This window comes from Ovis aries, chromosome 3 (genome assembly GCF_016772045.2).
Source record: "Ovis aries strain OAR_USU_Benz2616 breed Rambouillet chromosome 3, ARS-UI_Ramb_v3.0, whole genome shotgun sequence".
NCBI classification, from domain to species: domain Eukaryota; kingdom Metazoa; phylum Chordata; class Mammalia; order Artiodactyla; family Bovidae; genus Ovis; species Ovis aries.
In genome coordinates this window covers 201,108,140-201,132,205 of record NC_056056.1, presented here as the reverse complement: position 1 = coordinate 201,132,205, position 24,066 = coordinate 201,108,140, and the positions used below count along the sequence as shown (strand labels likewise).

Below are 24,066 nucleotides of genomic sequence, written 5' to 3'. Positions count from 1 at the left end.
CAGGGATCAAGATCATCTCCATGGAAAAGAAATGCAAAAAAGCAAAATGGCTGTCTGAGGAGGCCTTAGAAATAGCTGTGAAAAGAAGAGAGGCAAAAAGCAAAGGAGAAAAGGAAAGATATAAGTATCTGAATGCAGAGTTCCAAAGAATAGAAAGAAGACATAAGAAAGCCTTCTTCAGTGATCAGTGCAAAGAAATAGAGGAAAAGAACAGAATGGGAAAGACTAGAAATCTCTTCAAGAAAATTAGAAATACCAAGGGAACATTTCATGCAAAGAAATGGCCTTAGAAAGCATCACTACAAACAAAGCTAGGGGAGGTGATGGAATTCCAGTTGAGCTCTTTCAAATCCTGAAAGATGATGCTGTGAAAGTGCTGCAATCAATATGCCAGCAAATTTGGAAAACTCTGCAGTGGCCGCAGGACTGGAAAAGGTCAGTTTTCATTCCAATCCCAAAGAAAGGCAATGCAAAAGAATGCTCAAACTACTGCACAATTGCACTCATCTCACATGCTAGTAAAGTAATGCTCAAAATTCTCCAAGCCAGGCTTCAGCAATACATGAACTGTGAACTTCCTGATGTTCAAGCTGGCTTTAGAAAAGGCAGAGGAACCAGAGATCAAATTGCCAACATCCACTGGATCATGGAAAAAGCAAGAGAGTTCCAGGAAAACATCTATTTCTGCTTTATTGACTATGCCAAAGCCTTTGACTGTGGATCACAATAAACTGTGGAAAATTCTGAAAGAGATGGGAATACAGACCACCTGACCTGCCTCCTGAGAAATCTGTATGCAGGTCAGGAAGGAACATTTAGAACTGGACATGGAACAAGTGACTGGTTCCAAATAGGAAAAGGAGTACGTCAAGGCTGTATGTTGTCACCCTGCTTATTTAGCTTCTATGCAGAGTACATCATGAGAAATGCTGGACTGGAAGAAGCACAAGCTGGAATCAAGATTGCCGGGAGATATATTTATCAATAACCTCAGATATGCAGATGACACCACCCTTATGGCAGAAAGTGAAGAGGAGCTAAAAGCCTCTTGATGAAAGTGAAAGAAGAGAGTGAAAAAGTTGGCTTAAAGCTCAACATTCAGAAAACGAAGATCATGGCATCTGGTCCCATCACTTCATGGGAAATAGATGGGGAAACAGTGGAAACAGTGTCAGACTTTATTTTTGGGGGCTCCAAAATCACTGCAGATGGTGATTGCAGCCATGAATTAAAAGACGCTTACTCCTTGGGAGAAAAGTTATGACCAACCTACATAGTATATTCAAAAGCAGAGACATTACTTTGCCGACTAAGGTCCGTCTAGTCAAGGCTATGGTTTTTCCAGTTGTCATGCATGGATGTGAGAGTTGGACTGTGAAGAAGGCTGAGCACCAAAGAATTGATGCTTTTGAACTGTGGTGTAGGAGAAGACTCTTGAGAGTCCCTTGGACTGCAAAGAGATCCATCCAGTGCATTCTGAAGGAGATCAACCCTAGCATTTTTTTGGAAGGAATGATACTAAAGCTGAAACTCCAGCACTTTGGCCACCTCAAGTGAAGAGTTGACTCATTGGAAAAGACTCTGAGGCTAGGAGGGATTGGGGGCAGGAGGAGAAGGGGACGACCGAGGATGAGATGGCTGGAAGGCATCACTGACTCGATGAACATGAGTCTGAGTGAACTCTGGGAGTTGGTGATGGACAGGGAGGCCTGGCGTGCTGTGATTCATGGGGTCGCAAAGAGTCAGACACAACTGAGCAACTGAACTGAACTGAATGATTACTGATTTGATTACTTTTCCATGTATCTGTTGGCCATTTGTATGTCTTCTTAGAATAATGTATATTCAGATATTGTGCTTATTTTTCAATATTTGTTTGCTTTTGAGTGTATGAGTTTTTTATAGATTTTTAATATTAATCCATTATCAGATACCCAATTTATGAATTATTTTCTCCCATTCTGTAGGTTTCCTCTTCGTTTTGTTGATAGTTTCCTCTACTGTGCTGAAGCTTATTAGTTTAATGTAGTCACACATTTCTTTTTCCTTTTGTTGTCTTTGCTTTTTATGTCAAGTGTAAAAACTCACTAAGACTAATGTCAGTGAGCATAACATCTGTTTTTTTCTGGGAGTTTGAAAGCTTCCAGGCTTACATTTAAGATTTTAATTCGTTTTGTATTAATTTTTGTGTATGGTATAAGACAATTGTTCAGCTCATTTCTTTGCATGTGGCTGTTCTGATTTTTCCAACACCTTTTATTGAAGTGGCTGTCATTTCCCCATAGTACATTCCTGGCTCCTTTGTTGTAAATTAACTTACCATATTTAACATATTGGTTGATTTTACATATTTGTGGATTTAGTTCTGGGATCTCTATTCTGTTTCACTGATCTATATATCTGTTTTTATGCCAGTGCCATACTGTTTTGGTTATTATGACTTTATAATATAGTTGAAACCAGAGACCATGATGTTTCCAGATTTGCTCTTTCTCAAGATTGCTTTGGTTGTTCACGTGCGCGCGTGTGTGTGTGTGTGTGATTCTTTGTATCTTTAGGGTTTTCTGCATATCATATCATATCATATCATCTGCATAATAAAACTGTCATAATGACAGTTTTGCTGCTTTCTTTCTGATTTGGATAAATGATTTCTTTTTCTTGTCTAATTGTCCTGGCTAGGACATTCAATACTCTGTTGAATAAAAGTGGCAAGAGTGGGCATTTTTGTATTGTTCTTGGTCTTAGAGGAAAAGCTCTTAGCTTTTTACCATTGAGAGTGATATTAACTCTGGGCTTGTCATGAAAGTGAAAGTGAAAGTGAAGTCGCTCAGTCGTGTCTGACTCTGCGACCCCATGGACTGTAGCCTATCAGGCTCCTCCGTCCATGGGATTTTCCAGGCAAGAGTGCTGGAGTGGATTGCCATTTCCTTCTCTAGGGGGTCTTCCCGACCCAGGAATTGAACCCGGGTCTCCCACATTGCAGGCAGACAGTTTACCATCTGAGCCACCAGGGAAGCCCAACATATATGGCCTTTATTATGTTGAAGTATATTCCCTCTATACCACTTTGTTTGGAGTTTTTGATCATAAATAAGGTTGAATTTTGTCAAACATTTTTCTGCATTTATTGAGCTGATCATAATTTTTATCCTTCATTTTATTAATGTGGTATATCATACTGATTGACTTACAGGTATTAAACTATCCCTCAGTTCAGTTCAGTTCAGTTGCTTAGTCGTTTGACTCCTAGCAACCCCATGAACTGCAGCACGCCAGGCCTCCCTGTCCATGACCCAACTCCCGGAGTCCACCCAAACCCATGTCCATTGAGTCAGTGATGCCATCCAACCATCTCATTCTGTGTCGTCCCCTTTTCTTCCCACGTTCAATCTTTTCCAGCATCAGGGTCTTTTCAAATGAGTCAGCTCTTCGCATCAGGTGGCCAAAGTATTGGAGTTTCAGCTTCACTATCAGTCCTTCCAATGAACACCCAGGACTGATCTCCCTTAGGATGGACTGGTTGGATCTCGAACTATCCTTACATCCCCGAAATAAGTCCCACTTTATCTTGGTGTATGATTCTTTTAATGTATTGTTTGCTAATTGAATTGTTTGTTAATATTTTGCTGAGGATTTTTCATCTCTGTTCATTCGGAATACTGGTATGTTATTTTCTTTTCTGGTGGCATCCTTTCCTGGGTTTGGTATCAAGATAATGCTATCCTCCTAAAATGAGTTTGTTTCATCCTCTTCTATTTTTTGGAAGATTTTGAAGAGAATTTGGTATTAGCTTGCTTTTAAATGTCTGGTAGAATTCACCAGTGAAGGTCCTGGCCTTTTGTTGCTCAGAAAATTTTAATTACCAATTCCGTCTCCTTACTGGTTAATTGGTGCATTCAGATTTTCTATTTTTTCATGCTTTAGACTTGTTAGGTTGTACATTTCTAGGAATTTATCCATTTCTCCTAGGCTGTCCAATTTGTTGATGTATAATTGTTCATAGTAGTGTCTTATGAGCCTTTGTATTTATGGAGTACAGTTATAATTTATTCTCTTTTGTTTCTGATTACTTCAACAAGAGAAGAGAATCTCTTTCCTCATGGAAGGCTCAGTTCCTTTTTAAAGGGCTTTTTCCAGATGAAGTCAGGCCCATCCAAGATAATATCTCCTTTGGTTATTCAAAATCAATTTTTATGAGACCTTAATTACATCTGAAAAATTCTTTCACCTTTGCCATATTCTATTGGTTAACTCTGGGATATACTGGAGGAAAGAGTTGCCTGGCATGCTGCAGTACATGGGTCCACAAAAAGTTGGACATGACTTAGTGACTGAACAATAACAACACTGGCTGGAAGAAAGTCATGAGTTTTATCCACACTCAAGGGGAAATCATTACACAGGGTGTGAATGCAAAGGTGTAGAGATCATCTTAGATTTCTTTTTATTATACTTCCTATTTCAAGAAGTTATTTCTGAAGTTTTCCCAGGCTTTCCTACTTAACACCTCAGTAAAATACTCTGACGGAGAAGGCAATGGCACCCCACTCCAGTACTGTTGCCTGGGAAATCCCATGGACGGAGGGGCCTGGTAGGCTGCAGTCCATGGGGTCGCTAAGAGTCAGACATGACTGAGTGACTTTACTTTCACTTTTCACTTTCATGAATTGGAGTAGGAAATGGCAACCCACTCCAGTGTTCTTGCCTGGAGAATCCCAGGGACGGGGGAGCCCGGTGGGCTGCCATTTATGGGGTCACAGAGTCGGACACGACTGAAGTGACTTAGCAGCAGCAAACCACTCTGAAAATTGGAAGACGATAAGAATTATCAGGTTATGGTTAATTCATATTCTATCTTAATGGTAGTATAGGATATATAGATAGAAACTGCCCAAAGTGATCTATGTTTGGACATTACTACTCTGACAAATATTACTACTACTGCTATTGCTACTATGATTACTGTTAGCTAACACTCATCAAGGTATTAATGCTAGTATATAGTCAGCGTTCCTCAAAGTGTTTTATCATAAAGAAGAGAAGCGAAAAGTAAAGGAGAAAAGGAAAGATATAAGCATCTGAATGCAGAGTTCCAAAGAATAGCAAGAAGACATAAGAAAGCCTTCCTCAGCGATCAATGCAAAGAAATAGAAGAAAAGAACAGAATGGGAAAGACTAGCGATCTCTTCAAGAAAATTAGTAATACCAAGGGAACATTTCATGCAAAGATGGGCTCGATAAAGGACAGAAATGGTCTGGACCTAACAGAAGCAGAAGATATTCAGAAGAGGTGGCAAGAATACACGGACGAACTGTACAAAAAAGATCTTCATGACCCAGATAATCACGATGGTGTTATTACTCACCTCGAGCCAGACATCCTGGAATGTGAAGTCAAGTGGGCCTTAAAAAGCATCACTATGAACAAAGCTAGGGGAGGTGATGGAATTCCAGCTGAGCTCTTTCAAATCCTGAAAGATGATGCTGTGAAAGTGCTGCACTCAATATGCCAGCAAATCTGGAAAACTCTGCAGTGGCCACAGGACTGGAAAAGGTCAGTTTTCATTCCAATCCCAAGGAAAGGCAATGCCAAAGAATGTTCAAACTACCGCACAATTGCACTCATCTCACATGCTAGTAAAGTAATGCTCAAAATTCTCCAAGCCAGGCTTTAGCAATACATGAACTGTGAACTTCCTGATGTTCAAGCTGGTTTTAGAAAAGGCAGAGGAACCAGAGATCAAATTGCGAACATATGCTGGATCATGGAAAAGCAAGAGAGTTCCAGAAAAACATCTATTTCTGCTTTATTGACTATGTCAAAGCCTTTGACTGTGTGGATCACAATAAACTGTGGAAAATTCTGAGAGAGATGGGAATACCAGACCGTTTGACCCATGTCTTGAGAAATCTGTATGCAGGTCAGGAAGCAAGTTAGAACTGGACATGGAACAACAGACTGGTTCCAAATAGGAAAAGGAGTACGTCAAGGCTGTATATTGTCACCCTGCTTATTTAACTTCTATGCAGAGTACATCATGAGAAACGCTGGACTGGAAGAAACACAAGCTGGAATCAAGATTGCTGGGAGAAATATCAATAACCTCAGATATGCAGATGACACCACCCTTATGGCAGAAAGCAAAGAGGAACTAAAAAGCCTCTTGATGAAAGTGAAAGTGGAGAATGAAAAAGTTGGCTTAAAGCTCAACATTCAGAAAACGAAGATCATGGCATCCGATCCCATCACTTCATGGGAAACAGATGGGGAAACAGTGGAAACAGTGTCAAACTTTATTTTTCTGGGCTCCAAAATCACTGCAGATGGTGATTGCAGCCATGAAATTAAAAGATGCTTACTCCTTGGAAGAAGAGTTATGACCAACCTAAATAGCATATTCAAAAGCAGAGACATTACTTTGCCAACTAAGGTCCGTCTAGTCAAGGCTATGATTTTTCCTATGGTCATGTATGGATGTGAGAGTTGGACTGTGAAGAAAGCTGAGTGCCGAAGAATGGATGCTTTTGAACTGTGGTGTAGGAGAAGACTCTTGAGAGTCCCTTGGACTGCAAGGAGATCCATCCAGTGCATTCTGAAGGAGATCAACCCTGGGATTTCTTTGGAAGGAACTGATGCTAAAGCTGAAACTCCAGCACTTTGGCCACTCAAGTGAAGAGTTGACTCATCGGAAAATACTTTGATGCTGGGAGGGATTGGGGGCAGGAGGAGAAGGGGACAACAGAGGATGAGATGACTGAATGGCATCACGGACTCGATGGATGTGAGTCTGAGTGAACTCCGGGAGTTGGTAATGGACAGGGAGGCCTGGCTTGCTGCGATTCGTGGGGTCGCAAAGAGTCGGACACAACTGAGTGACTGAAATGAACTGAATCTTTGTAAAAACATTACCAGATAAGGGAAATTTTTACCATGCCCATTTCCTTTTTCTGAAACCATTTGGCTAGAGAAATTTAGAACATGTAGTAAGAAGCTGAGCATGCATGTGTGCTTAGTTGCTCAGTTCAGTTCAGTCCCTCAGTTGTGTCAGACTCTTTGTGACCCCATGGACTGCAGCACATCAGGCTTCCCTATCCATCACCAACTCCCAGATCTTGCTCAAACTTATGTCCATCGAGTTGGTGATGCTTAGTTGTGTCCAACTCTTTGCAAAGCCATGGGCTGCCACACACCTGGCTCCTCTGTCCATGGGGATTATCCAGGCAAGAAAACTGGAGTGGGCTGCCATACCCTCCTCCAGGGGATCTATTCAACCCAGAGATCAAAGCAGGGTCTCCTGCATTGCAGGCAGAGACAAGATTTTAATTCAGGTAGTGTATCTTCAGAGCTCATTTTTATAAGCACTAAATTAGACTGTTTCTAACAGTACTTAGAAACTCTAGCTTTCCTCTTTAACTGTTCCTTTCTCAAGTTTATATTGTTTTTCAAAAGTTTTATTTTCCTCGTTCAATTGCTGCTCAATTTCTTCATTTTAAAATGTTTACTATTTTAGGTTTTTGTCTTTTTGTTTTTTGGAATTTTCTCTGTGACGTTGCTTTACTCCACTTTTTTTCTAGAAGAGTATTCAGTCTGTATGTATAAATAAGCCCATCACGGAGGGTAAAATATATAAATCCTTCAGTACTTACTGGTAAGTAGCTGCCCTACACCAAATATCCCTCCTACCAGCCAATCTGTCTCAATGCTCAGCTGAAGAATCCCTGGACCTCTCCAGAAACCTACAACTAGAAGATTCAGTTCAGGTCAGTTCAGTTCAGTCACTCAGTGGTGTCCGACTCTTTGCGACCCCATGAATCGCAGCATGCCAGGCCTTCCTGTCCATCACCATCTCCCGGAGTCCACTCAAACTCATGTCCATCGAGTTGGTAATGCTATCCAGACATCTCATCCTCTGTCGTCAACATCTGGTAAATTAGGGGTCTTCAAACCTTCTTCTATTCTAATTGGTCAGTGCCTGGTACCACAAGGATTGATAAATATTCTAAGTATCATCCTATTATAAATTTAAGCCACACCTTTTCCTCTTTACAGTGCCTTTGCATTTCTGTTTTACCTAACTTGAATCTTCTTTCTTTTGTACCTATTCTGACAGCCACTTTAAGTTCTACATTATGAGTCAGATCAAGTATCACCTGTTCTGTGAAGTTTTCCTACATTCCACAAGAAGATTTATGTTCTCTTGTTTTATATTTCTTTTATTTTTAGTATATAACCTCATGATTGTAATGATCTCATAATGGGAATCTGTATATATGACTCCTTCCTGATTAGAGGCAGTGTCATTTCCTCTGGGCATCTCTAGTGCTTCGGAAAGTGTGTGAATAAAGAATAAACGATGTACTTGTTGATTGAAACAATGAATGATTGGTTAGATTAATCAGCAGGTAGAATAGCTAAAGCGCCCATAAACATGTCATTGAGGATATATGGGGGAAGATTAAAATACAATAAAACTAAGTGGAGTTTTGGGGTGGCAAGTCTAGAATATGAGCAAGAAAGAAAATTGCCCAATTGGTGAGTTCATGTTCAAGTATTTGTCATTAGCCAAGACAATTAAGAATGAACTATTATGAAAATTATTCCTTTTTGGTTGCTTATAGAAGACAAAGAGAAAGCTAATGAACTCTACTATACCAACCTCATTTCTTATTATAGAATTTTAAATATTGATAGATTTGTAATTTGCTGAGCATCTATTTTATAATTGAGCACTATGTGTTAAATTATAATACATAATTTGTTATAATTGAGCCTCTATTTGTAATATATTGAGCACTAGTGTACTATATTCTGTGCTAAGGACAGAATCAAATTATAGAAATAAATATTAACCACCCCACATTAATTTCTAATTATTTACAAAAACTTCCTGTTAACTTTTTTGTCTTCTCCACTGTAGTAGAGATTTCTTAAAGACAGGCAAAGTAATATAGGTCTGGAACACACTCATTGCTAAATAAATACTGAATGAATAGATTAAGCATCACGGTTTACTAATGATATTAAAAAAAAAAAACCTCACTATCCATTTGTCAGTCTGCTTTTGCTTTGCAGAACACATTTACATTTATCCAATCATTTAGCCTCCTCAACTGATTTGAATTACAGTTATTATCATTTTGGAGATGAGAAAACTGACTAACACTTATTCCAAGTAACAAGCAAGTAAGCAGGAGTAACTGGACGTAAGCCCAGATTCTTCAAAAAACACGAGCAGCTTTTTTTTTTTTTTTTAATTGCACTCTGTGGCCTTCATGAGGGTTTGGCTCACAGTAAAAAACTAAGTAACAGGGATACAACAGGTTGAAAGGTACAACTGGAAGCGCTTGTTCTGGCAGAGAACAACTGAAAAAAAAGATGTTTGCGCCATTCTCTCGTGACTTACACAGTTTAAAGTATATTTTCCGAGTTTTTAATATACACGATAAAGTAACATGCTATAGTCTTTTTCGAAAACCTTGCCCTAGCTCTTTTAACTTTCACCCACCTATTTCCTTCCTTCTTTACTGAGGCTCATAGAGGGCGCTCACAAAGTGCTACTCACCGGTTGAGCGATGCGCCACTCAAAAAACACACCTCACTGCAACTAAAGGGCGCAGCGCCACCACCTCAGACTAGCTTCTCTTTTCCACGGCAGGAGGCGGGGCCAATATTTCTCATTCAAATAAAAACCCTGGAGATTTGCATGGGGAACAGCTAATCCGGGAGCCTATTGGCTGAAAGCACGGCGGGCGTGGCCAATATTACGACCACGGAGCCCCGCCTACAATAATTTGCATAACGGCCCCGGCGCGTGCAAGGGAGAAGCGGGTTTGTTTTTGAATCTGCGGAGGCGGCGGCGGAGGCAGCGGCGGCGCGGCGAGTGGGGAGCGCGAGACTGAGGCGGCAGCGGTGGGGACGGCTGCGCGGGACGACTCTGTAGGACGGAACTTGGTTCCTCCTGCCTCATCTCCCGCCCCGAAAGGTATATGTGAGTCCCAGGGGCTGTTATAACCACATTTTGTTAAATTACTATTGTATTTCTTAAGAGTCAAGACCGCATTATGGCGGCTGCGGGAGTTGTGTTTGCGCCTGCGCGGTTGCGGAGCTGCGGGCGGGCGCTGCATGGGAGCACGTGATCTTGCGGGGTCGGGCTCTAGCTGCAGTTGTGCAGCTGGCGGGGCGGTGGCTGCGCAAGCGCAATATTCATTTTCAAGATCTAATGTTCTTGGACGCCATTCGGGTTCTAGATTTAATTTTTTTTCATTCTTGAGGGGTTTCGTTTTGTTACACGGGAATTTCTATATTTTTCAAAGAAAACGTTTCTCTTATGCTGTATTCCTGTAGCGACCTGAGAGTTTTTTTGTGTGTGTGTATTTCTCCTATTTTCTGAGAAGCTGTGGACTTAATTTTGTGTAAAAATGATTGTCCATTTGTGGTTCTCGATTTTAATTTCACTTTAAGTGTATTGCTGGATTCACGTTTATATTTAGGGAGCTAAAGATCAGCACCTAGTGGTGTTCTCACGGGAAGTGCAATTATTTGAACTGCATATTTGCAAATACATTTTTAACCCTATCCTTACCAGTTCTATTATGGAATGTTTTCAAAATAGGAACAGTTTGAGGTTTGGAAATATGAGAGGGAGGGGACATTGAAAGAATCTATATAATGTTTTAAAAAGAAATCTTAATCTCCTTAAGTGTTTATATTTTTTTAAATAATTGGATCTTCAGTCGGTGGAGTTTTAATCAGTGGTGTGCCTCTGACCTTGCTTGCATTTTTTCTATTTTTGATTGCATGTCTAGTACTGCTTCAGTTAGATTATATTTGTTACTTTGACTTTTAAAATTGTAATGATATGTAAAATATAACTCAAACTCGGTAAATTTTCCTGATAAAGAATTCTACAAAGAACTCCCAACTACCCTGAGGCCTTTATGAGGAGATTGTGAATCATCAATAAATCAGTTGATTAAAAAAACAGCCTGCTATATATAAATGTGTGTAAGATACAGTTTGTGTTTGGTTTTTAAAGTTGTCTGTTCCTGGTTTTAGTTTCTTAAAGTATCCTGATTATTTTAGTTTAAAATGGTAGTGTCACTATATTTAAATCTTAGGTAAGCCTTTGGGAGAAGTTTTATACGATTTAATAGAATTCTACCATTGTGCAAATTATTTCTTACTGGCCTGAAAACTTGTAAATGGTTGTCATAAATGTCATCTTTGTCTTGTATATGCAACAACTGTTTTCTTGGTTATGTAACTCTTAAATTAGTCACTTGTCAAATGAAGAAGTGGCTGTCGCTTTATAATCTTCGTTGGTTTAGGGACTTTATTGCCTACAGGTACTGTTAATAAGATTTAAATAGATGTAGTTGAAAGGAATACTTTTGGTTGATGGGTTTTTTAAAAAATGACATCACACAGGGCATAGAATGCAGTGATAGAAATAATTCTTTTTTTCTGAACAGAGTACTTGTTGTTGTGATATAATTTTTGAACCTCCAAGTCTTTTACACAGAAATATATTTAGAGGGCAGTTGTGTGATTTTTTTTTCCCCCCTTTTATGCTTCCAGGTTGATTACCCAGCACACCCCTTCCATCTCCAGATATAATTTCAAATATTTAAGAGTTGAAACATGTTTTTTTCTGTGTCTGTGTATGCGTACATAGTTAGGTTAAGAAAAGAACTTCTGTCTAGAACATGTTTCATTCTGCACTTCTCAGAAAAGTGAAATATTTTGTTTTATATATTTAAACTTATGTTTTCATTTGCATATACAAATGATTGCCTCAGGTTAATGTTGAAGCTTACAAGAGGCACTTGACAACACTGAAGAACATAACGAACTAGGTAAATATGTATTGGTAAGACAGTTTTGCTGTTTTGTAGTGATGGGCACATTGGTTAGAAAGGCAAGTATAGTTCTATAAACTTAAACTAAGAATAATGTACTGTTTGAACGTCTAATATTTTTTGTTCATTAGTACTCTGAATAACAGGCATGATTTGGAATTTAAGTTACTATTAAGATTGAATAAATACTGAATTAATTCTGTTACTGGGAGTCAATTAAAATCCTTTTAGATTTGTACATTTTAAACAAAAAATTCAGGAAAAAAAGATTTGAATACTTAAGCCAAAGCCATTAAAGTTTTTTTCTTTAAATTGTGATTTTAATATTGATATTTAAAACTTTTTACTTGTTTTAGCACGTTTAGAAGGTGTCAAAAGTTAATTAGAAATAAACACACTAAATGTTTTTGTGACTTTCCTATTTATTGATTGATCAATTAGTTTATCTTTTGGATCATAATTTCATTCCTGCCCCTTAACCTAAGCACATGCGTACACACATACTGCCGTATTGTGGCTATTTACTTTCCTGGTGGCTCAGTGGAAAAGAATCCGCTTGCAATGCAGGAGATGTATAGGAGACATGGGTTTGATCCCTGAGTCGGGAAGATCCCATGGAGGAGGAAACACATTCCAGTATTCTTGCCAGGGAAATTCCATAGAAAGAGAAGCCTGGCAGGCTACAGTCCATGGGATTGCAAAGAGTTGGACACAACTGAGCATGCACACACAACCTATTGTTATATTGTGGATATTTATCCATTTCATTGTTCTTTAGAAGTATGTTTTTCAAAAATGATTGCATGATATTCATTTTGTGAAAATATCCTAAATTATCAAATGTTCTTGAAACACATTTTTAAACAGCCACAAAATACCAGTGTTTTTAATAAGAATGTACTAAGACTTTCCTTATTGAATATTTTGTTCATTTTGCGTTTCTCTATTATAAATAAAGTTACAGTGAATATGTTGTACATGAATCAGAGTCTGTATCTTATTTCTTTGAAATTGCTGTTTCAAAGGGCTTTTAAAATAATTTACAAAATAGATAAAAACTTAGTTTTTTTGAAAAGCATTTCCCACGCCACCATGATTTTGGTGGTTGAGAAACAGCAGCTTATTTACTTTTTTTCCTGGTAACTAGTGAAATTGAACTTATAAACATTTAATATATATGCAACTTTCTCATTTTTCTTGACTTTGCTGTTTGAGGATATTTTGTGTATCTTTTTTTGGGGTAAATGTTAATATTTTTCTTATTTGTAACAGTTATTTGTGAATATGAAAATTGCTTTTCATATTTTTTGCAGTTTTTTTGTTTTTTTCCAGTTAAATTTTTTAAAACAATTGCTATGGGCTTCCAGGTGGAACAGTGGTAAAGAATCCACTTGCCAATGCAGGAGACACAAGGGATATGGGTTCAATTCCTGGGTTGGGAAGATCCCTTGGAGTAGCAGTGGCAACCCACTCCAGTATTTCTTGCCTAGAATGTTACATGGATGGAAGAACCTGGCTGTCTACAATCTATTGGTTTGCAGATTTGGACATGGTGTTACCTACTTAGAATTGTTGTATTTTAATGTAGTGATATGCACTGCTTTTTATTTATTATTTTTCCAAGACTTCTCTGCATAAAAAATACTACTTGTTATAAGAGGAACTAAATGATTGATCTGTTTATTTTTTCCAGGTGTTTTAATTATCTTAAAAAATAGGTTTGCATCTGCATAGAGTTTATTTTGACATTGGGTAAAGATGGGTTGCTAGTTTCAATCTTTTCCAAATATCTAATTTTCTTTGAATTTTGTGTCGGTGATTCATTTCTTATTGCTTTAAGATGCTTCTTTGACCATAGCTTGCTAGGTTTGAGCTGTCAGTTCTGCTTCATTTACTAGGGCTATTTAATTAGGCCCATTGACCTTTGGGGGATCTATAGATAGGTTTGAAAACTTGCATGGGTTCCATGATATACACAGTTTTATGTGAGTGAACATAATTTGCAAGTTTTTCTGGGGAGAGAGTTGCAGTTTTTTCAGCTTCTCACGGAAATAGTTTATGTAAAATTTAAAAGCAGGTTAACAGCACTGTAACTGGGACTTGTTTATGTAGCAGTACTGCTTTGTTTTGTCTGCTGTAGTGCTATAGACTATATAAATATATGGAGGGACAGTACATAGCATTCCTTTTCATAATTTTCTAAGTGAGTTTTCCCTGCCTTTGTAATAAATTTGGCAAAGTTTTAAAACAGCCAAATATTTAAAGTTTTGTTTAGAGTTGCATGAAACCTAAATTAGGTTAATTTACATCTTTATACAGTTTTTTTAAAAATTCATGAATATGATGCATTTCCTGTAGATCCCACAAAAATATACTGTTTTTAGGAACTCTAGGAAAAATTGTGGTACTTGTTACTTTTTATTAAGGTGTTACTTTACTGGTTTCCTATAATGGTATAATGTTAATAGGGATGCTAAGGTAGAGGATGTAGGATTTCATTTTCATTTTTAGTCTGCTTTAGGATATAACATCATGTTAATAGTGCAGGTATGAAGTTAGAAGTAAGAGAAATAGCTTGCTGAGGTAAAGTGTTCTACAATATTTAAAAACAATTTTTCTTCTTTGTTTAACATAGACTTTTTTTTTTTAATGGGAAAATTTTGAAACGTTATCTGATTCATTTTTGGGTCAGCATGGAGCCTAGTAAATAATATGTAATAAAGATGAAAATTTTTTCTTTTAAATCTCTTTGGTAACATTAAATATTTCTCTCATAAGGATGTTTCCCTAATTATTAGCATAAATTAATTCTCTATTAAATCTATTCTTTCTGCTGATTGCAGTGAAAAATATAATATTGTGTATTTCAGTTGTAATTCTTTTAATAATATTTTTATAATAAGTACAGGAAAGACTATAAAATAATTGCCAAAATATTTATGTTGAATATAGTGAAACTTGAAAATTCATGTCATGTGTGTAAAGGAGAAATCAAGGAAATAGAGATAAAAATCAAATGGTAAAATATCGGCTTTTAAAAATGAATCTAGGACTAGTTAGAAATCATGTTAAGGTACTAAATTACTTATCTTCAGTATTTTCTTTTTAATGAGAAATTTTGTCTTTGGGTATTTTTCAAGCAAATCCACTTCTAGAAGTTTGCATATTTTTACTTCTTTGCGTATGATCTTTGCTCTTACTTGAGAATTTTTCCTAGTTCTCAATATTATGATTCTTATGTTTCCAGACTATAGTAGATAAGTTGCAGTAAATTAAAGAGTCTGCCTACAGTGCTGGAGACACAGGAGACATGGGTTTGATCTCTGGGTCAGGAAGATCCCCTGGAGAAGGCACTGGCAACCCACGCCAGTATTCTTGCCTGAAAAATCTCACGGACAGAGCAGCCTGATGGGCTACAGGCCAAGAGGTCTCAAAGAGTTGGGTGCAACTGAGCAACTAAGCACACAGCACAGTAGAAAATTAGGGAGAGGAGAGAAACACTACTAGAAAATTCCATATGGATAGGGTCAGGAAGTGATGGCTGGCATTTTGATTGTGAATTGGGATTAGGTATCAAGTGTGAGAACAAAAATTTGCAAAGTTAGTTTTGAGGTTATTTCGCTTGGGAATTGTTACTCCTAGAGGCAAATCATTTATTTATAGAGTGTTCATTATGGTAACTAAGGATCTTATTAACAGTTCTGAATTATAGAGGGTCTCTAATGATGTTAAATTTGTTCAAGAAGGCGAAGAGGTTTAGATGTTATTTGGCTTAAAAAGACTTCTATTACTTTAAGTTTTGAGGTATAGGGAAAATTCATATATTATCATACCTCGTTATTCAAAGGAGTCACATGCAGAAAGAAGTTTGAGAGTAAAGATCTTAGTTTCGAGTTCATAACAGCTGTGAGGCATTATAGGGAAAAATTGGGTGATGTTTTAACAGTAAATTATAAGTATCATTGAGTAATTCTGGGAGTATTGTCCTTAGTTTCCTGTTGTATGCAGAAATTGTTTATCCATTAGTGGAGCTTCTCTTTTCAAATTCTTGCCCATTTGATCTTGTTATGTTCTTTAGAGATTGCAAGACTAGAAATTACTTCTCAGTATTCTTTCTCAGACTGTCATGCCATCTAGGGAGTAACTTCAGTGTCTTTTCTGTCATTATAGTTTTCTTCAAAACAGAAAAGTGAATTCCAAAGTTAAACTATGTTTATATATGCTTCAAGTTGTACGGTGAAATCCATTTTGTATTGGAGACAGTATGAGTGCTGGGCAGCATTTTCAGTGTTTTTAAGTGCTGCAAAATGAGAAAACCAGGGTATTAGTATTGATTTATAATGGAATGTTTCCAGGTTTGAATTTTGATCTTTGGGTTTTTCAATCTTTAAGAGAATGACTAGGACATCTCATTGGTCCCCCTCCTAAAAAATGTGGCTGGCCTAAGAGAACAGTTGATTGTGTGTACTTGACAGTCTTTATATAATAATTGGACTTATATAAACATAAATGTCTGGGAAATGAAGATGATCTATTAACTTTACTGTCAGAAATACTTTATTCGCATCTGCAATTTTTCATTGTTCAGAATATTATTAAAAAGTTTTGTGTTATTTTGTATCAGATAACTATGAATAACTGGCTTTATCCCTTTTAGTTTGGGAGGGAGGGCGAGCCCCTTTCTGTGATGATGATGTGAGGTAGTAGTGTCATTATGTCCAACTGTATAATCCTTTCTCCCTCTCTTTGTTGTTTGTGTAACCCTATGCTACTTTGTGAAACATTGTTTTGGTAGGTACCCAGGAGTTATGTGTATGGCTCTTTTACATTCTAATAGAGAGCTTGAATGGGATGTAAAAATGAAGGTTCTTGGAACTGAAAGAGCTGTGAAAGAATCTCTCCTTGAGTCAGTAATTGTCAACGATGATGTCTTCCATTTTGTAGAAGAGTAAACTTCGATGTTAGGAAAAGATTCTGCTCTTTTGAGGACCAGGGACAAAAGAAAGAGAGATTGGTGAAACAATAATGAATGACTTTACTGCTTCAGCGCTTTCTCAGTTAAGACTTTTCAGCTTAGGTGTGTACCTGCCCTGTTGCCCTTATTAGATTAAATGTCTAAAGAAAAGGAATAAATGGGGAAATGAATGGAAAAGAGGCTGCTTTTTGAATCTCCTTTGTTTTCTTTTGGGGCTTCCCTGGTGGCTCAGAGGTTAAAGCGTCTGCCTGCAATGCGGGAGACCTGGGTTCTATCCCTGGGTCGAGAATATCCCCTGGAGAAGGAAATGGCAACCCACTCCAGTATTCTTGCCTGGAGAATCCCATGGATGGAGGAACTTGGTGGGCTACAGTCCACGGGGTTGCAAAGAGTCGGACACGGCTGAGCGACTTCACTTTCACTTTCACTTTTGTTTTCTTTTAGGTAGTAAATGTCAGGAGTTGTTGGAGTACAGTACAGGCTAAACTTTATCAGAAACTGTTAGTATTCAGGATAATGAATGTTTATTTCTCTTATAAAGTAATACAGAGGAAAACTTCAGGTGTGTAAGTGGCTTTGGCTTAATATTTGTGGTTTTCGTATGTCGAACATGGTTTCTAGGTTGAACATGGATGATTTCACCAGCCAGGGGCAAAGGAGAAAGAATGATGGGAGTGCACAATCATTCTTTTGAGAGCCTCATATGGATGTGGCATATATCGGTTTGATTCATGTTTTATGGGTCTGTATGTAATCATTGGAACATACATAGCTGGGAGAGGAAGGCTGGGAAATGTAGTATCTGGCTGGACAACCATTCATTCAGCTAAAGTTAGAAAATTTTATAAAAGAAGGAAAGAAATGGATATTAGAGAAGTTAGCATTTTCTGCTACTAAAGGAAGCTGGAGAAATGGTCTCTGATTCATAATTTGATATTGAAAACTGACTCTGTTTTAAAACTTAAATCCAGTTATAACTCTCTATAGCTTCCTTTGAAGGGCTTCCCTGATTGTTCAGTGGGTAAAGAATCTACCTGTAATGCAGGAGACACAAGAAACATGGGTTTGATCCGTGGGTTGGGAAGATCCCCTGGAGGAGGGCCTGGTAACCCACGCCAGTATTCTTGCTGAGAGAATCCCATGGACTGAGGAAGCTGGTGGACTGCAGTCCAAAGCTTCGCAGAGAGTCAGATGTGCCTGACTGTAAATACACATGCACTTGCACACACATCTTCCTTTGAAATGAAATTTTGAGAGCTTTACAGTCATGATTCCTGACTGAAGTTCTAGTTACTATGAATATCTTATTAGGTAGAATTCTTTCTCTTTCTACTTGCCTCTGAAGCCATTAAATCATGATGAGTTTTGTAAGAACTCAATGTAATATCTTTGAATCTTGCCAGTTTACTTACTTTAAAAGGATGAAAGACTGTAGGTAAACTCTGAGTGACTGTTTGAACTGCTTCTTTTAGCTTCAAAGTTGAGTTTATGTTTGAATTATCCAGATACTATTTTTCTTCCTTTACAACTATATAAGTAAACTATACTTTTTTCAAGATAGAAAATGTCATTTTTGAGGGCTTTGTAATATATACAGGTAAAAATAATTGTGGCCATAAATTCTTTGCTTTCAGGTAAAACGTAACTGGTAAGTAATAAGTAAGTAAGGAGAAGGCAATGGCACCCCACTCCAGTACTCTTGCCTGGAAAATCCCAGGGGTGGAGGAGCCTGGTAGGCTGCAGTCCATGGGGTCTCTAAGAGTCGGACATGACTGAGCGAATTCACTTTCACTTTTCACTTTCATGCATTGGAGAAGGAAATGGCAACCCAGTCCAGTGTTCTTGCCTGGAGAATCCCAGGGACGGGGGAATCTGGTGGGCTTCCGTCTATGGGGTCACACAGAGTTGGACACGACTGCAGTGACTTAGCAGCAGCAGCAGCAATAAGTAAGTAAGTCAAAGTAGTTGTTTACAGATGATAAATATAACAATAGATATTTGTGTGAGGCACAAAAAGTGGGATTCTGTTAGATGGAGGTCAAGGAAACCTTAGAAGAATTGTATTTTAAAGGAAGAATTAGAAGGATATTCTTAGTAAAGGGTATTCAAAATCTCAGAGGTGGGAAAGTAGTATGTTTAGGGGAATATACTCACAATGTGCCTAATAAAGGATATTGTTATCCTGAGCTAGGAGTCTCTAATTTCTCTTTTTACTTTGCTCTACTTTGTATCTCTTTTAAAGGCTTTTATTCCTTTCAACTTTTATGTTTATAATTACTTCTGTAGAACTTTATAAGCGTCCTGCAGTGAGGAATTTTATCTTATTGATGTATTTGACAAGTATCACATTTTAAAGACAGATCACTTTTAATTAGGTATAAGACTTTTATTAAAATTATAAAGTTGCTTTCCACAATACCTACCTTATTATTCACTAAATATTTGCTTATTGAAAGAACAGAACCCTTTTGTTTTAGGTGCCAAATAAAAAGGAGGTAAGGGGGCGAAGAAGGTATTTTAACTCCTTTCATTTAACTCATGATAATCCACAGATGTCAGAACGTTTCAGAGAATAATTAACCTTGACGTTTCAAACCCACTGGATGAATTGTCAAAAGATTTGACAGACACTTTGCATCTGGGAAATTATAAATAGTGAAATAACTGGGAAAAATAAACTTCAGTTTCATTCATTAAGAAATAGAAAAAAATTTAAAAAACACTTTTGCTTACCTATTAGTTAGTTCTTAAAATATAAATCTGAAGGACAGATGTATGCAAATTAATAAGAGCTTGATGAAAAGGTAGAATGACTTAATTTTATGTTGTTTGTGTGATGTCTTCTTCCCCCTAAAACTTAAGTGATATAATAGTTGGAAGATTAAAAATACCAAGCAAATTAAGAAGAAAAAGCAAGGAATTTTCCTAAAACCATTTAGTAATATAGTGAAATGGAACGTATAATAATTTTGTCTTGGAGTCTGGCCAGCTAATGTCTCAGAGCAGTATTTCTTACACATAAAATGGTAATACCACCTACCAGGTAGGCTTATTTTGAGGATTAAATGAGATTAGTTATATAAAATGCTTAGCAATTGTTGCTGACATACTTTTCAGATTTGACTTCAATCAGTTGATGAATCTTTTAGGAAGACATGAATATTTACTAAGAGGCAACCATGAGCAGCTTTAGAGAGCCCGTGGAAACAGTGTCAGATTTTATTTTGGGGGGCTCCAAAATCACTGCAGATGGTGATTGCAGCCATGAAATTAAAAGACGCTTACTCCTTGGAAGGAAAGTTACGACCAGCCTAGGTAGCATATTCAAAAGCAAGACATTACTTTGCCAACAAAGGTCTATCTAGTCAAGGCTATGGTTTTTCCAGTAGTCATGTATGGATGTGAAAGTTGGACTATGAAGAAAGCTGAGCACCAAAGAATTGATGCTTTTGAACTGTGGTGTTGGAGAAGACTCTTGAGAGTCCCTTGGACTGCAAGGAGATCCAACCAGTTAATTCTAAAGGAGATCAGTCCTGGGTGTTCTTTGGAAGGAATGATGCTAAAGCTGAAACTCCAGGACTTTGGCCACCTCATGCAAAGAGTTGACTCATTGGAAAAGACTCTGATGCTGGGAGGGATTGGGGAGGAGAAGGGGACGACAGAGGATGAGATGGCTGGATGGCATCCACCGACTCGATGGACATGAGTTTGAATGAATTCCAGGAGTTGGCGATGGACAGGGAGGCCTGGCGTGCTGTGATTCATGGGGTCGCAAAGAGTCAGACATGACTGAGCAACTGAACTGAACTGAACTGAACTGAAGTACAAGGAGGTATATAGAAAATGACAGTATTCTTGATTACTACAGTTAGAACTTTAAAAGTGTTTAAAAAACAACTTAAAAGAGTAAGTTTGATACTACCACTCCCTAGTAGGAAAGAAAAGTAGTTTATTTGCGAAGGTTTGTGAGAGAGTCCAGATTTAGGACTTATTCATTAAATTAAAACAAAAACAAACAGAAAACACCACTAGAATATTTAAAGAATAAAAGTCTTTCAGGGATATTGAATTCACCAGCCTCATGATGAAAAAGCAGCCATTTTCTCACATTAGTTATTTATCTTCAAGGTTTATCATAATTCTTCAGACTCTTGTCATTGTCAAAGTTAGAAATGAAGTCATTTATTTCGGGGGCTAGGTCCATACAGAATTAGCCTGTTTTCTTTTTGTAATTTTAGGGTGCAGTGTGATCCCTCACCACTTATTTACCTTGCTGGACATGCTGATTTAAAATTGAGGCAAAACAAAGTGTCAGGTTTTCTTCCATAACACTTCCTGTGACCAAGTTTCTACTCCATAAGGCATAGACTTGACCATATAAGTTTGTTTAATGATTTTTTGATTCTTTATTTTATTTTGATGTTTTACTTAACTATTTTATTGATCTAACGAAGTACTGTTAAGTATAGAAGGGCTTCCTTTTATCTGCTTAACAAAACTATATATGTTTGATATGAATTAACTTGTCTAGTTTTATAAAGTATAATAATTTACTTATTTATTTGCTTGATTACAAGATTAGGAGCTAAGAGCCATCTAATTTATTTCAGTGAGTTTTCACCTGGAGTACTTAAAGCTGTACTGTGTCATGGTTCTTTAAGATTCCCACATTTTTCCTTGTCTGTCAACAAGTGATATTCTTTATTCCTCTGAGCTGGGAATCCATTAAGTTATAAAAGACATACTATAATGATTTCCTGTGAAGACCTACAAGGTATCATTTCTACGCTTGAGGTGCAGTACTTGTTCCCTGTCATAGTTAATTAAAAGAGATTTGTTTTTAAATATCACCTGTCTCTGTGGTCATGGTTACAAATTTGATTTATCCAGTTTTATCCTGGAAGGAAGGAAAACAAATTCTTATTGAAACTATGTATGTGAATTCATATAAAGTAGAGAGACTCAGTTATGCTACTTTATACAAGATTTAATCATTCTTCTAAGTAGTTTTTAAATAAGGCCAATCAGTATATTTAGTATTTTTCTATAGAATTGTGCTTAAAATAACCTGATGGTTTATTAACTTACAACCTATATTAAGATCTTTCATAGAATATTTTTTTCTCCTGAATTCTGAGGGTATTGGATCAAGAGACTATTTAAATAATCATTTCTACAAAATATATCTTAAATTAAGAGTTAAAGATAGATTAAGAAGATAGTGCTTTTCTTATATGACCATTAAAAATAAAACGTTAACTGCAATTAGTTAGCTACAGTGTAAACTAAATTAAACTTTAGTCCTAGGTAATTCTTACTCTCCGTTCTATGGTTAAGTAATCTACTTACATAAATTTGTCTACATTGAACTAATAGAATTGTGGAAATCCTGACTCATTTTCTTGATACAGTTATGACAGAAGTTGATCATGAAGATAACTTTATACTAGGATGTGTGTATCCATGAATCTCATCTGTATAAAAGTTGAGATGTAGTCCAGTCTAACTGGGCAACCCTACAGACTGTAGCCTGCCAGGCTCCTCTGTCCATGGGATTCTCCAGGCAAGAATACTGAAGTGTGTCACCATTCCCTTTTCCAGGGGATCTTCCCCATCCAGGGACCGAACCCACTTCTCTTGTGTCTCCTGCATTGGCAGGTGGGTTCTTTACCACTAGCGTCACCTGGGAAGCCTGATAGTACAATTGGTACAGTTCTTTACTAAGGACTTTTTGATGTTTGTTAAAAAGACACCCCTCCTCCCCTACCCATCCAGCTTCAGTGGCAGGAAGGATCACGATTCATTTTTGTTTCTTAATTCTCATTGCTCTGGGCTGCCTACTCACTTTCTATATCTGGTACACTACTTTCATCCTTAAAATTTTATTCACCATTGTGGGGATTTCTCTCACCCCTCTTTTGTGTAGGTCTTTTGTTTTCTGTGTGCTATATTTCTTTATTGATTTACTCTGTCATTAGGAGGAGTGGACCATATTCTCTAGTAGCTTTTTGAGAAAGCATATATGGGAAATATGTTTCTTGAGACCATGTGTGTCTGAAAATTGTCATTTTATATTTTTAATGCTTGATTGATAGTTTGGCTAGGTATACAAGGCTAGGTTGGAAATCATTTTATTTTAGAATTCTAAAGGCACTCCATTATCTTCTTGCTTCCGTTACCACTGAGAAATCTGAGGCCATTCTTATTTTTGATTTTTTTTCCCCTCAATGGAAGCATTTAGAATCTGTTATTACTTTCCAGGTGTTCTGAAATTTCACTTTAATTCCTTGATATTGATCTGTTTATTATTGTGTCCTGGAATTCATCAGTCCCTTTCAGTTTAGCAGCTGTTGTCTTTCAATACTGGAATTTTTCTTAAATGATTTTACTGGTGATATCTTCTGCTATTCTATCATTCCAAGGTGAATTTTCGGGTAGATACTCACATTTTCTTTTCTCTCCTGTTTACAACTTTGTCTTTTTGCTCAGGTAGATTTTTTTTTATCATGAGGTCCTTCTGTTGAGTTTTTCTTTTTATCACGTTCTTAATTTCTGTTGTTTGTTCCTTGCCTGTAGTAGTCTATTCTTGACACATGAATGCAGCATCTTTTAATATATGTGGATATTAATTTATTTTTGAAGTGTTCTCCCTGTGTAGTCTCTGGCTATGTGTTTTATTTTTTGTTTGTTTGTCTTCCATATTAGACTTTTCCTAGTTGTCTTTCTTTTCCTTGCCTGACTGTATAATATATTGTGGCAGAGTAAAAAGTTGATTAGAATATCTAAATTTGTCAGTTTTAGACTTCATTATGGGCTGGTCTGGATGGGCTGTTTTTGGAGAGTTCCCAAGACCTAAGGTCTTGTGTCCTGTGCTTGTTAAATACCCTTAGAAAGTAGTCTTTCATTTTCATACATGGAGAGTAAGGATATTATTGCCAGCATTCTGGAAGATAAATGGAGGAAGAGGATTGGGTTGTCTTCAGTGAGCATTCAGTCCCTCTCTTTTTCATATGCTACTCTCAGTTTTTTAAAAAAAGTTTTTATTTTATGTTGGGGTATAGCTGATTAACAATGGTGTGACAGTTTCAGGTGGATAGCAAAGGGACTCAACCATATATATACATGTATTCATTCTCCCCCAAACTCCACTTCCATCTAGGCTGCCACATAACATGGGCTGTGCTGTGGTTAAGCTCAGTCATGCTTGACTCTTTGCGGCCCTATGTACT

At 37.3% G+C, this 24,066-nt stretch overlaps 1 protein-coding gene across 2 annotated transcripts in view; it reads left to right on the top strand.

Moving 5' to 3' along the window:
* The first annotated feature begins 9,799 nt into the window (after positions 1-9,799).
* The window catches only part of ATF7IP (activating transcription factor 7 interacting protein), a 114,883-nt gene continuing 100,616 nt past the window's right edge, over positions 9,800-24,066 (top strand). For both annotated transcript variants that reach the window (XM_060413383.1, XM_042247505.1), the window contains exon 1: positions 9,800-9,986. The gene's annotated coding sequence lies outside the window, so the exon portion shown is untranslated. The remainder of the gene's footprint in view (positions 9,987-24,066) is intronic.